The 12,875-nt window shown below is 29.6% G+C and overlaps 1 pseudogene; it reads left to right on the forward strand.

Moving 5' to 3' along the window:
- Positions 1 to 3,850: 3,850 nt before the first annotated feature.
- LOC111398414 lies at positions 3,851 to 12,542 on the forward strand (annotated as a pseudogene).
- Positions 12,543 to 12,875: the final 333 nt, after the last annotated feature.

Consider the following 12,875-nt stretch of genomic DNA (forward strand, 5'->3'; position numbering starts at 1 on the left):
TTTGTTGTGCTTCTATTGGTTTGTCTGAATATGTTATGTATTGTTTTGGTATTAATTTCTTATTAATTATGCAATTACTACAACCTGAATCTATTAACCCTAGGCATTTTATTTTATATTGTCCTATTCTTATATAACATTTTACCTTAATACTTTTAAGTTCTTCTGGATTACATATTACCTGAACATATTCTTTTTCTTTATGTTCTATATTTTGACTTTGTCCTTCTATTTCTATTGCTTTTCCTTTATTATTATATTCTAATATTTCTATCTTATTTATTATAAATTTCTGCATTTCTTCTAGCTTTCTATTCTTTTTCTGAGAATTTTTATTTTTGATATTTCAATTTTTTCTTTTAAAATTTCTGAATTGACTTCTTCTTTTTCAATAAGATTCTTTTCTTCTAAACATTTTATACATGCTTCTTCATAACATTCTAAACATTTAGTTTTAAGCTTTCTTACTGGATACCAATTACATAAATAACAAGGTATATTATCTGCTCCTTTATATTTTTGTCAATTATGTAAACATTCTATACTGTTCATTAAATTAAGTTCTTCTTTTGATTCTGATTCTTCTTGTAATCTCATATTAGAGAATTCATCTATTATTTCATAATCAGATTCTTTATTTTCTTCCAAATTTTTATCTTCTATTGATATAATACTATAAATGGATTCTTTGTCTGAAATATATTCATCTAATTGTATTAAATCTTCATTAGTGCATTCTATTAATGTACTCTTCTTATCATAATTATTTATTCTTTTTGGACAAGTCTTGGATAAATGTTCATTACTGTTACAAAAATAACAACTAAGTCTATTCTTATATGTTCTTTTTGGTTTAAATTTTCTCACATGCCTTTTTTCATCTAAATATGGTTTTCTTTTATTAGATTTTCCAAGAAAATATCTTTTCTTAAAAGATTTTTTATTCTTTCTTTCTTTATTACTATATTTATTTTTTCTTGAACTATAGGCTCCATAAGTTTGTGGGGGTAAAAATGTCTTTACAGAATTTATAGTCTGTCTTTTTAAGTTGTTTTTGACTTTGTAACTCTACACATTTATCTTCTAAGCATCTTATTACATGTTGTATTCTTTGTCCTATACTCCATTGTTTTTCTAGTTCTTCCTTTATTGCTGGTAAATTATTCCATTTATCTGTAATCTCTAGTCCTAATGGTCCTGGTAATTTATGAAATAATTTATTACCAATTTCTTGATTAAATGTGTTTCCTGATATTGAAGTTAAGTAATGGTATTCATTTAAAAAGTTCTTAACATATCTTCCTTTAGTCCATTTATAAAGGCTAAGTTGTTCTAAATCTCTCATAGCTTTTCTTTGTATACTCATATGTCCTGAGTTTGGGTCTGCTCCTGTTATTAATATCTGTATTTTATTAACAAAATTATAAGGATTACTTCCCATATTAATTAACTGTTCAATTTCTTCTTTCTTTTCTAATTTAAATGTTTCCCACATAGCTTTTACACTTTCTCCTAAAAATATTTCTAAGTATCTATACATATCTAAAGCTTCAATTTCTTGAAAATTTCTAATATAATGTCCTATTATAGTATTTTTCCATACATCTATTACATTATTCCATGTCTGTGGATCATGTGATGTAATATTTAAGATTTTTGCTTTATGTTCTGATTGAAATTCTATTTTCTTTTTTAAGGGTCTTTCACTTCCTCTTGCTATATATTTTCCTTCTGTATTATTATATAAAGGATAAGCTCCCCTTAGGGGAAATCCTTCACCAGAAACCATTGTCTCATGTTTAACTGTTCTATCAAAAGGAGTATCACTATCACTAAAAGTTCTATATGTATTTGAATCTTCCATAAGTTCTTTTGTATAACTTAAATCTGAATTTTCTGAATCATTATCTTCTTTAATAATTCCTATTCTTATATTCTGTTCTTGATCATAATATAAATATTCAGATTCTATAATTATCTTATTAAGATACATTTGGTCTTCTAATTCTAATAATTCTTTATTATCTAAATTCATTCCTAATTCTTTTGGATAGATTATCCTATCAAATTCTTCATCTATCAATTCTATATGTACTTGATTTTGGAATGGTTCATTTTGTTCTTCTTCAGGATTAGTTTTCTTCAAAGTCATTTTGTCTTTGTACCTGATTATAGTCTAAAAATCTTAAACTAGTTCTTCCATGAATATCTTTATAAGTTAATGCTTCTTAGGGTGCTATAATCATTTCTTGATTTTCTAAGAATTTATCCATATCTCATTCTAATCCTGCTAATTGTTCTGATGAATATTCTTTAGGTTTAACCATATTAATTGCTTACTACTCATTAAATTTACAACTTTATCTATATAAATTTTATATTTTGTTTGGGAATTATTTGAACATCTTCCTAAAAATCCTATACTAATTAATAAATTATCTCCACTTTCTACCTCTTCATATCCTTTTGTTTGAATTCCTATTTTAATTTTATCTGAAAAATCCTTAATAGTTAATAAAAAATCTAGATTACAATAAATTATTCCATTATTATTATTCATATCAACTTCTGTGCTAGCAATCATACTTTTATCTATATTATTAATTCTTTCATCATATATAGTAACTAAAAGTTTACATCCTAAATTTTTTCTCATTAGTCATTTTATTCCTATAACTATTAATCCTAAATGCATAAATCTAAAATTTTTCTTTTTTAATTCTCTCTTAGAGTCTTCTGATATTAAATTTAATTTTCTTACTTGATTTCCTATACATTGAACAGATACTTCTCTACTATGTCTAAAAAATTGTGTTCTTGTTTCAAAAATTTCTCTATTATATAATATTTCTGGGTTAAGAATTCTTAATCCATTAGTCTGAAATCTTAAATAATCTTGTTGAGGATCTATGATTTCTTCTATATTTTGATTATATTGTACCGGTCTATTTAAAACTCTTTCTATTATATTTCTGCTTATACTTGAAGTACTATTTCTAGATATAGATGCCTCTTCATTTATTGTTCTAGATCTTCCTAAGAAAGGATTAGTATTCATCTTGAAAATTTATATTCCTTAGGTAGTTTCCTAGTTACCTTTTCTTTTCCTTTTCTCTGAAACTTAGGTTTTCTAATGTATTTGTTAAAGCTTTTAAATCTTCTTCTACACTTGATGTAGATCATATTTCTATTTCTTTAGATTTATTAGAATCTAAAATTCTTCTTATTTCTGTTAAATCTACCTTAGATGGTATTTTTTCTAATTTAACAAGTTTTTCTAGAATACTTGAATTTTGATTTTTAATATAATCTAAAGATTCTTTTATATTTTTAATCTCTTGATCTCTAGCTATAATGTTTTCTTTTATAATTTCTAAATAATTATTTTGCTTTTTATTTTCTAATTCTAAATTTTTTGATAAATTTATGATTAAGTCTACTATACAATTCTGACTTGGATCTTCTGAAAATAAACTATGTAATTTATGCTTATTGTCTAAATTACATTTAATTATATTATTATCAACAGTTTGTACTTTTTTACTGATATTTCTTAAATCTATGTCTAAATATTCAAACTTTCTATTTGTATCCAGAGTTCTAAATCGTAAGAGATTCTATTTACTATAAAAATATGTTTATATTCTTCTACTAAAATTTTCTTTATAATATTTTCTCTTAATTCAACAGGTAAATCTTTAGTAATTCTTAAAATTTCAATTAAACCTTTACTATATATATATATTATTTGTTATATATTAACAATTCGAGTTGTAGTAAGGATATTGAATTTATTCACAGATCAAATGAATATTTATTATATTTGATTTTCTTTAGACACGTCCTCAGAATGTCAGTTTTGTGTTTAGAAGATGGCATTATCCTAATTGCTTATGGTTTGGATGGATGCAGTGGTTAATAACCAAATTTATAGCAAAAATCTACATTTACTTACCTTTTCTTATAATGAAACCAACAAACTGAGGGTTTTGGTCGACGAGGGTTTTAGTTGGCTGTAGAGAGAGAAATTGAAAAGGGAAAGTCAGAGAGAAGAAATGCGAAGATGGATGTGTTGGTCGACTGCAAGTGATTAAATGAGTGTATTATATTTTCTCATTAATTTTAGGAAGGCATTTTGTGACATCAAATTGCAAACTTACAAATATAGTATCATGTTTCAAGTTTGTTGATAATTGTTTCTTTTATTGTGCTTTTTTTTGAACAAATAACAACGTTCTATTACTATTGAACATTTAGCGTATATATTTTCTATTGTCTATGTAATATAAATATTATGTCGAATAGGGTTGATCTACCACACCGTTTCTTTACAATTATCGCAACTTCATTGGGCCACAATGATCGTCTGGTGAACTTTTAAATGATCTCTTTGTTAGCATTTATTCATTAGGCCATAATTTTCATTTGGTTTGGTGAGTTCTAAAACTATATATAAAATAAATAATATTCCTTACGATGCTTATATATATATTTTTTATGGTCGATTCCGAGAACTTTTGTGCACCACTTAGGACAAGACCTTACTGATATAGTACGTTTAATTGGTTATGATGGAATTATCTACACTATACAACTTGAAAGAGTTAATGATAACATATATCTCGCTACTAGATGGCCACAGTTTTTTGATCACCATAATTTGCAAGATGGTTATGTTATCGTCTTTGAATACAACGGAAATTCTAGTTTAGATGTTTCGATATTCGACCATTCAGGCTTAAAAGTGACGTATAAGTCTGAGGGATTTGAGGTAGAGCTTTTACGTAGTGGTAATCCTATTTTTCGAGTAACATTAGAAGCTGCTCGCGATGGTCACAGAACAATTGTGAGCTCATCTTTCATTTGAATCCCTTCTACCTTTATCTTTCTCAAATTGTACGTATGAACCATTTTCATATTTTTTGTTCATCTAATTCGAACTTCCACTACTTATAAATTTATCATTCTATTTTGCAGTATGTATCTGGGGCCTTTGCTCAATTGTATCTACCAAAATTTTTCCAAAGTGTTCGAATCCATGATAGTTCACATCATAATTGGTCAGTGCAAACAAATTTAAGAACCAATGGTTATGTGTGACGTTGCAGTGTAGGTTGGGTGGACTATGTTAGGGAAAAACTACTTCAAATAGGTGACACGTATGTATTTGAACTTGTGGATGATGGAATCCCAATGTTCATGACTGATGGGAGTTTCACTCTTACATAAATCTTACATTCTCATTTGTAACTTTCATGTTTACTTATTATGGAATATCTATTGTGCTCTCTTATGTATGAACACTATAGAGCTAGATCTATTGGGATTTTGGTTTCTAATTCACTTATGTTCTTTTTGCTTCAAGATCGCACCCAATTTGTAGATTCTGTTCATTCTGAATATGTTGTAATAGAAATTTGATTTAATTACATATAATTAACCTATATAATGATATCCTATATTTGGACTTCGTGCAATGCTACACGTTCGTCATTTGGAGACTGGCATCCTTGTAGCTAAAATTATCCCAAGTAAGTAAACAATTTTATGATTTGTGATTTTATAAACAATATACAAAATTATTTATTCCCAGTCTTAATGTTTCCACGACAATCTAAACAACAAGATATTCTAAGTTTTTAATGAACAATATTTTGCCATAACTCAAATGTTTGATACTTTTTCTTGTTGGCCTTATTTTTGTTTTTCTAAAATATAGCTTTGTGCAACTAAAGAGGTTTTCCCTCACTTAATCTTGGCTCTATTATTTATGTAACTATTATTCTATGTATTTGTACTTTAGTATGTGTGATTTTATTCTTACACTTCTATTTATTTAATGAAGTTGCACATTTTACTGCAGGTACATCTAGGGAGTCAAATATTAACAATAGTGGTTGAGCCTCTTTCAAAGCATTTATCACTAACTTTAGAAATAACTCTCCCAAAAGCCTACCATAATTTAAAAGAACAATCAAATATCTTTATGTAAAACGTCTCTTTTGTTTATAGCTACAAAATGAACATTATATAGCTCAAACCAACAATAACTTTTCTATTAAAATATTTGATTGTTCTTTTAAATTATACTGTGCCTTTGAGAGACTTCTTTATAATTTAGTGATGATTACTTTGGGAGAGGCCCAAACTCTTTATTTCAACATGATTTCACATTAAGGTGATTCTTAAACTAACATTTATTATATTACATTATTTTTTTCATGGTATTATTTGTTGCTTTTGTATTCTATTTTAGAATGGACTTCAAACGGACAGTTTAATTGACCCTAATTACTGGCCAATACCAGCTTGGCCCCAGAAAATCCATTAAGTTTTTCTTTTTTACCCGTTCATTTCTTCCTGTTGGAATTGAGTTACAAACCTAGCATACTCATCTTTTTTCATATGCTTGCTAGAGTTGAAGTTTTCTCTGTGAGGAAGTTCAATAGATGAAAATAACAGTTATTGCACAACTTGCATCAAAATAAATGTATTTTCTTTGATTGATACTGTTAATAATATTATGCAGGTAGGTGAACTGAGATCTAATCTTAATGAGATTGGGTATCGCATTAATTTAATCCATGAGATGGTATCCAAATTGGTAAGCTACCACAGATGGTATCCAAATTGGTAAGCTACCACAACATGATTATTTAGATGTGCTGTTATTTTCTTTTGGCTGCATTTTATTCTCATGATAATTCCTCCTAAATATCTTTATAAATGTAGGAAGCTTTTTATGATTACAGTGGACAATCTATTGGATGCAAATGCTTGATACACCGTTGTGTTCTCTCTCAGAGAGTATTATACTTTCCAAGGGGTAATATTAAGTTGCATTGTTTAAGAATACTCTTGGTTATTTCTTCCAGAATGGTTTCAATATCAATAAATTTGTGCAGCATGAAATTGGTGATTTACTCATAAACCTATTTAGATGTAGCTGGGAGAATGTGGCTTTAATTATACGTCATGAATTTATTGTTAATTATTTTACTCCACAAGTAAACAAGAAATGTGTCACATAGAATGTTTTCATGGATGCCTCAAAGAATCGTGACTAATTGTGTGTCATTGTTCCTCGTTGCATTCTAATTTGTTTTATTGAGGATTGATTAGATCAGCATTCCCTATACCTATTCGTATTTGTCTCACTTTCAATACAAAGATTATGTCCTTCAGTTTTATTTAACTATCGGAGAATGTGATAAACTTCATCTTACTTTTGGCAAGCCAATTTATATCATCAATTGGGTTGGGTTTGTTAGCGTTAAATAAATATAGTTGTGAAATTTATAGAATCTAAATGCTCACATCTTGTGTCTAATACAATGATTTTGAAGTATTAATATATATACATAGTTCAAATACAAGGTATGTTGTTATCATTAATAATATTAAAACACATCATTCAATGTACATAATTAGATGTTTACGTACTCTAAGATACATTGTCATTTTAACGATATTGCTTAGAAAAAAATATAACAGTAATCGTGCAACGTACGTTGCACCACTATTACTAAAAGAACACAAAAAAACTATAAAAAGTTGAGAAAAATCACATTGAAACTTGAGGTTTTCCAGATTTTTTTTCATTGCCAAAAATCACAAAAATCACATTCTATTCTTCTAGTTTTTTCTTGCACAATGAGGATATATGCCGCCATTTTTACTCGGATCAAGGAAGTACTCGCCAAGGTGGAGAAACTACAGGACGAGCTAGAATTGACTATGCAACACATGGGGAATAGCTAAAAGGACTTACACAAAAGTAGTATTTCAAGATTCGAGTTTAAGGAGTTTTCTACAAAATAAAAGCACAAATTTTCTCTGGTTTTCTGCAAAGCGACATAATTTCTTAACAAAAGAATAAATTTAAACTAACAATTGTAGGAACAATTTTTACATAACTCTTGATTAACGAAGTTTTGGATTTTGTTTCTCTATTTATATGTAAATTTCCTAAATAAATTTCCATCACTCAGATTTCTTTCAGTTATCTGAATTGTTATTATACAGGAATTGTCTATGATTTAAATTGTTTATCCTGACGTGCATTTGATTGCTGCGAGCCTCTGAACTCTTGTTTTTAAGTTTTTGGATGTGATACTGCGACGGTGGTTCATATCTTGCCCATCGAGATGCAACACAGTGTCCATTCATTGAACAAGAGTATAGAGCTATGTATTCAGAAGAACTTAGAAAACACCTAGCTTTAGAACTTGGCTGTGAAGTCAAGGTACTAAAGATATATAGCAATGATATTGTCCCTCTATATGATAATCTCCAATCTTTTCTTGGTAGGATTGACACATCTGATCGTAAATGGAATTTATGAAAATCTTTTGGACATATTTCAGTTGAAGAAATCTATTTTTTACTTGTGTATAGAATAGTCTGGTGTATAATTGTTAACCCCAAATGATTTCAAAGGGCGGTCTTGCTTTGGATGCCTGATCCAGCATTAAGGGATGCTATAATTGTCAGGAAGCCTTTGAATAAGGATGAAATTGATCTTAAAGCTGCTACTGAAGTAATTTGTTCACTGAGTCCATCCTAGATACAACACTTTAAACAAATTTACTATGCATGGTTTCATGCTTACATTGAGCATGATATTGAAAATCAAGCATCTAGCGATCACAAAAAGGCTCTCTCTCTCTCTCTCTCTCTCTCTCTCTCTCTCTCATACACACACACACACACACGAAAGCACGAACCAGTTTTGATGTTTTACAAACATTTCGATCCCTTAAAGTCCTGTTCTGGAAAATTCCCTATTTTTCATAAGTAATCTAAAACTGCATGTTTTGGTTGATGCTAGATTCTACTAATGAGATCTGCTTTACCATAATACAAGTTTGTGACCTTTTATGTGGCTCATGTGACATGTTGATCACTTCGTTAAGACTTGAATATGTTAGATTGAAAGGAGCTGCACTGTGCCAATAGGTAATGTTTGGAATGCTGCTCGTAAATGGAGCCCTTTTAACATCTATTTCATTTTGGGTTAAGGAAATTTATTTCCCTTTGGCTGGAGATTGTTACACATAAATTTCACTTAAAGATCAATGTCCTCCCTTCTGAAAGATCTTAAATTGTTAAGATTAGATAAACAGGACCAGATAGTTCAACTAAATTCAAAACTAGAGTTTTTCGGACACTACACCTAAAGTAGATCAGTTCCACCAAAATGAGCATAATTTGTGCATTCTGTGATGGTTATATTATGCCATACAATATGTACAGAAGAAATGATCTCTTCATGGGTCTATTTGCTGAGTACTTCACAAATCACAGCACATTATCTCTCCATCTATTCTATTTATCGAAATTTGTTGGGACTTGTGTTGAGCCTAGGAAAATAAGGAAGATTGTGTCTGAAACACAGCAAAGAGTAAAGAAATAGACAACTAAAGAGACAAAAGATTTTCTTAGGGGAGGAAAACCATAATCGTAGAAGAACGTAAAATGTGATATATTTATCAATCGCAACAAAATCAACCCCTAAAATTGGCATGTCAAAGACATAACTTTTGTAGAACTAATAGTTATATGAATTCTATAATAGCATGAACTATGAGAAATTATCAAAATTTGGGAAAATTTTGGATGAGAGTTTGAAGACCGATAGGTTGCAAAAAGAATAAGATCAAACTCACACTGGTGAACGGTCCTCCAGTGCATATGGTCCTGAAATGCAAAAATAACTTTTAGAAGACAATTTGTGCTTTTTTTTGGATTTGTTTATAGGTTGCTAAAATAATTGATAAGTGTATTTTATACACTTATTCGGTACCTTAAATAGCGATATTTGATGGTTCTTTTTTATGTTGTAAAAATAAAAGAATTCAAGGATTGAATTGCATTATTTTGAAAGATTGAGGACTTGAGGGCTAATATTGCAATAAAGCCTTTGAATTGTAGTCAAATATGGTGGCTGTGGAGTTGTTGAGAGACTTAGAGTCCCTTTTATAGTCAAAATTGTGAATGCTAGGTTTGGGAAATTATATATATATACACCTACATACAAAAAAAAGAGGAGAGAACTGGCTGAGAAAAATTGGGAATCACCTCGGAGTCAAACATTGCGGCTCTAATATATATATTCATATCACGCATAGAAAATGAGAGTTTTAGGATAGAGACAACCAATTTATTATATTCTCACACACTTTCTGCCAAAATAAAACATGTACGGAATTTGAGGGCTAGCAGTGTTGAAAATTAATTCTCGGCAACTTTAAGGGGAATCAAATTAGGGCAGATTTGGGATTGATTTAAAGCAAAAACCAAAGAAGAATATAACAGAGAAACAGATACAGAAAAGGACTGCAGGTTGACTTCTTGATTTCCAAGTTATATATTCATGCTAGCAAAAATCAGAAAGAGAGGGCAGCACGTAAAAATGGCAGATTGTTCACGTTCCGTCAATAAATCGGGTGATGTCTTCCATGATAATATTTTGTTTTTCTCCCATTAATATGCGTAGCTAAATTTATTTTTAGGGTGAATAATGTAACTAATTTGGGACCTTTATTTCTTTTATTTGAGATTCTTGTTCTTTTATATTTTATGTGTGAATTTTAATTATGTTTTTAATACTTTGAATTTTTTTTGGCAAACTATTCAATGATTTCGTGAACAAGAGATGCGGATTCTTGTTTAGACCACATATTAAAATTCGATAAATTAATATAACGTGTAGAGATACCTATATTAATTACTGCGGTCATCTAAGAATTCTTAGAACTGTCATTTCGTTTTATTAAATTTAATTTGCATAGAGATATAGAATTGAACTAATTGAATAGGCTCAATGAGAACTCGAGAGGGGTAAGTTGAATACAATAGAAGAATTCGACCGAACACTATTTTAATTTTATGAATCTCGATATCAGAAATAAAGGTGACCAAAAGGTGAAGTTGTTCCGCCCTAATCTCTATTTATTATTTGAATTCTCACTAATTTTATGTTGCATTCCTGAAACTTTTAGTAGTTAGATTTAAAAATCACAGTCAATCAAATTTTATTTATTTATTTATTTATTTTCATCAAATAGAAGTTAGGAATAATAAATTGAGTACTAAAATATAGTTCTCGTGGGAACGATAATCCGGACTCAAAAGGTCCACTATATTACTTGTTACGATCCGTCCACTTGCGAGATAAAATTGACAACAATAATAATGTGATAGAAATGAGTGATGAATAAGTGGATCCTCAAAATGTGTAGTTAAAAATAAAGTTTGACTTTGACCTTTAAATTATAATGTAATTACAAGTTTTCCTTTGTTTCAGAAATAATACTATTCAAATTCGATGAAAGGAAAAGTAATGTAGAATCTTATATAGACTCTAAAAGACAGATTCCAATTTGAAAAGGAATCGAGTTCACGTTAAAAAATATTGACCTTAATGCTAAAACCAATCATAAATGAGAAAAGATAACTTGAAAACATAATTCAACTCAGTTAATACGTAATAATCCCATTATAAATTTATTTTTGCACCACCAGTATATTCTAACTGTATCATTCCTCATGCATTCTATCTCATTTCTATTTTGTAGTTGCTTGCTTGTATTAGTACAATGCATTATGAAGGTCCAGAAGTTGATCAGGTAATGGCAAAGGCTAATGCTAAATCTCTTTATAAAGCTGGAGAAAAGAAGCTGGGAACTGATGAGAAGATTTTCATATGCATTTTCTCCAAAAGAAGCAGGCCACAGTTAGCTCCTATTTCTTCTGTTTATCAAAGCAAGTACGGCAAATCACTGAAAAAGTTTTACTGCTTCCTTTCATCATTTTGCTTGAGCTTTCCTATGTCCGTTCACTAAATAATTCATCTTGTTGCAGGCAGTAAAAAGTAAAGCCCTGGGATGCTTTAAGTTTTCCCTTTTTACTATTCTAAGGTGTGCTGAAAACCCTGGGAAGTGCTTTGCTAAGGTAATATTACATCTATCAACAACATTGCCTCAAAAAGAACATATTTTCTTTCCCATAATTTCAATCTTGTGTACTTGTAATTCTCTTTTAGCGTTTGATTTTTCGTTCTTTCTTTATTTTCTCAGTTTGAAAGCATTTAGTGCAAAAACAAGACACCTTTAAAATGCTAACTATTGTCTCACTAACCCTTGGTAAGCGAGTTGGGTCGATATTCTTAGCTGAGCATCCTCCTCATATTTTTACTGAGGTGCACTCGATCCATTTAAAGTAATTCTCACTTCACTTGTCCCTCGGACGAGAGATCCATAAAAGAGTTTTCTAAGGGCCTACGGTATTGGATGAAGAAGGTGGGTCCCGCGTTGTTTTACAAGGCCACGATTCTCTATAACTCAAGGCAATGAAAGGCATGGTAACTGATAAATACAACACTTACTAGAGTAATAGTAGCCCAAGCAGAGATTGATATGCAGCACATAAAAGTAGAGTACGAAAAGAAACATGGAAAATCTCTGATTGATGCAGTTCATTCAAAAATATCAAGCCATTATAGGGCATTTCCTCGCTCTGTTGGGTGCAGTTCACCCTAAGTGAAGTGTAGAAGAGGTTAGAAAATAAATAACCTCTACTTCTTATGTTTTTAGTTTTCAGTTTGTTTTAAGGTCTCTCCATGGCTTTGTCATCTATCTGGTTGTGTAAATATTTCGATTTAGCAAAATTTCTAAATGTAATTGATTTTGTTTTTGTGTTAATATTTTTAGTGCGGTGCTGTAATTTGGAATGCTATTGTAGTGTGACTAGCTAGTGATTGAATGACAATAATGTACCTGAATTGTTTGTTATTTCCCATTTGTTAGTCTATTTGGAAAACTTTCAAATGATGGTTTATTTATTTATTTTTCATCTTTAATGCCTCTTTTTAG

This window comes from Olea europaea, chromosome 8 (genome assembly GCF_002742605.1).
Source record: "Olea europaea var. sylvestris chromosome 8, O_europaea_v1, whole genome shotgun sequence".
Taxonomy (NCBI): Eukaryota; Viridiplantae; Streptophyta; class Magnoliopsida; order Lamiales; family Oleaceae; genus Olea; species Olea europaea.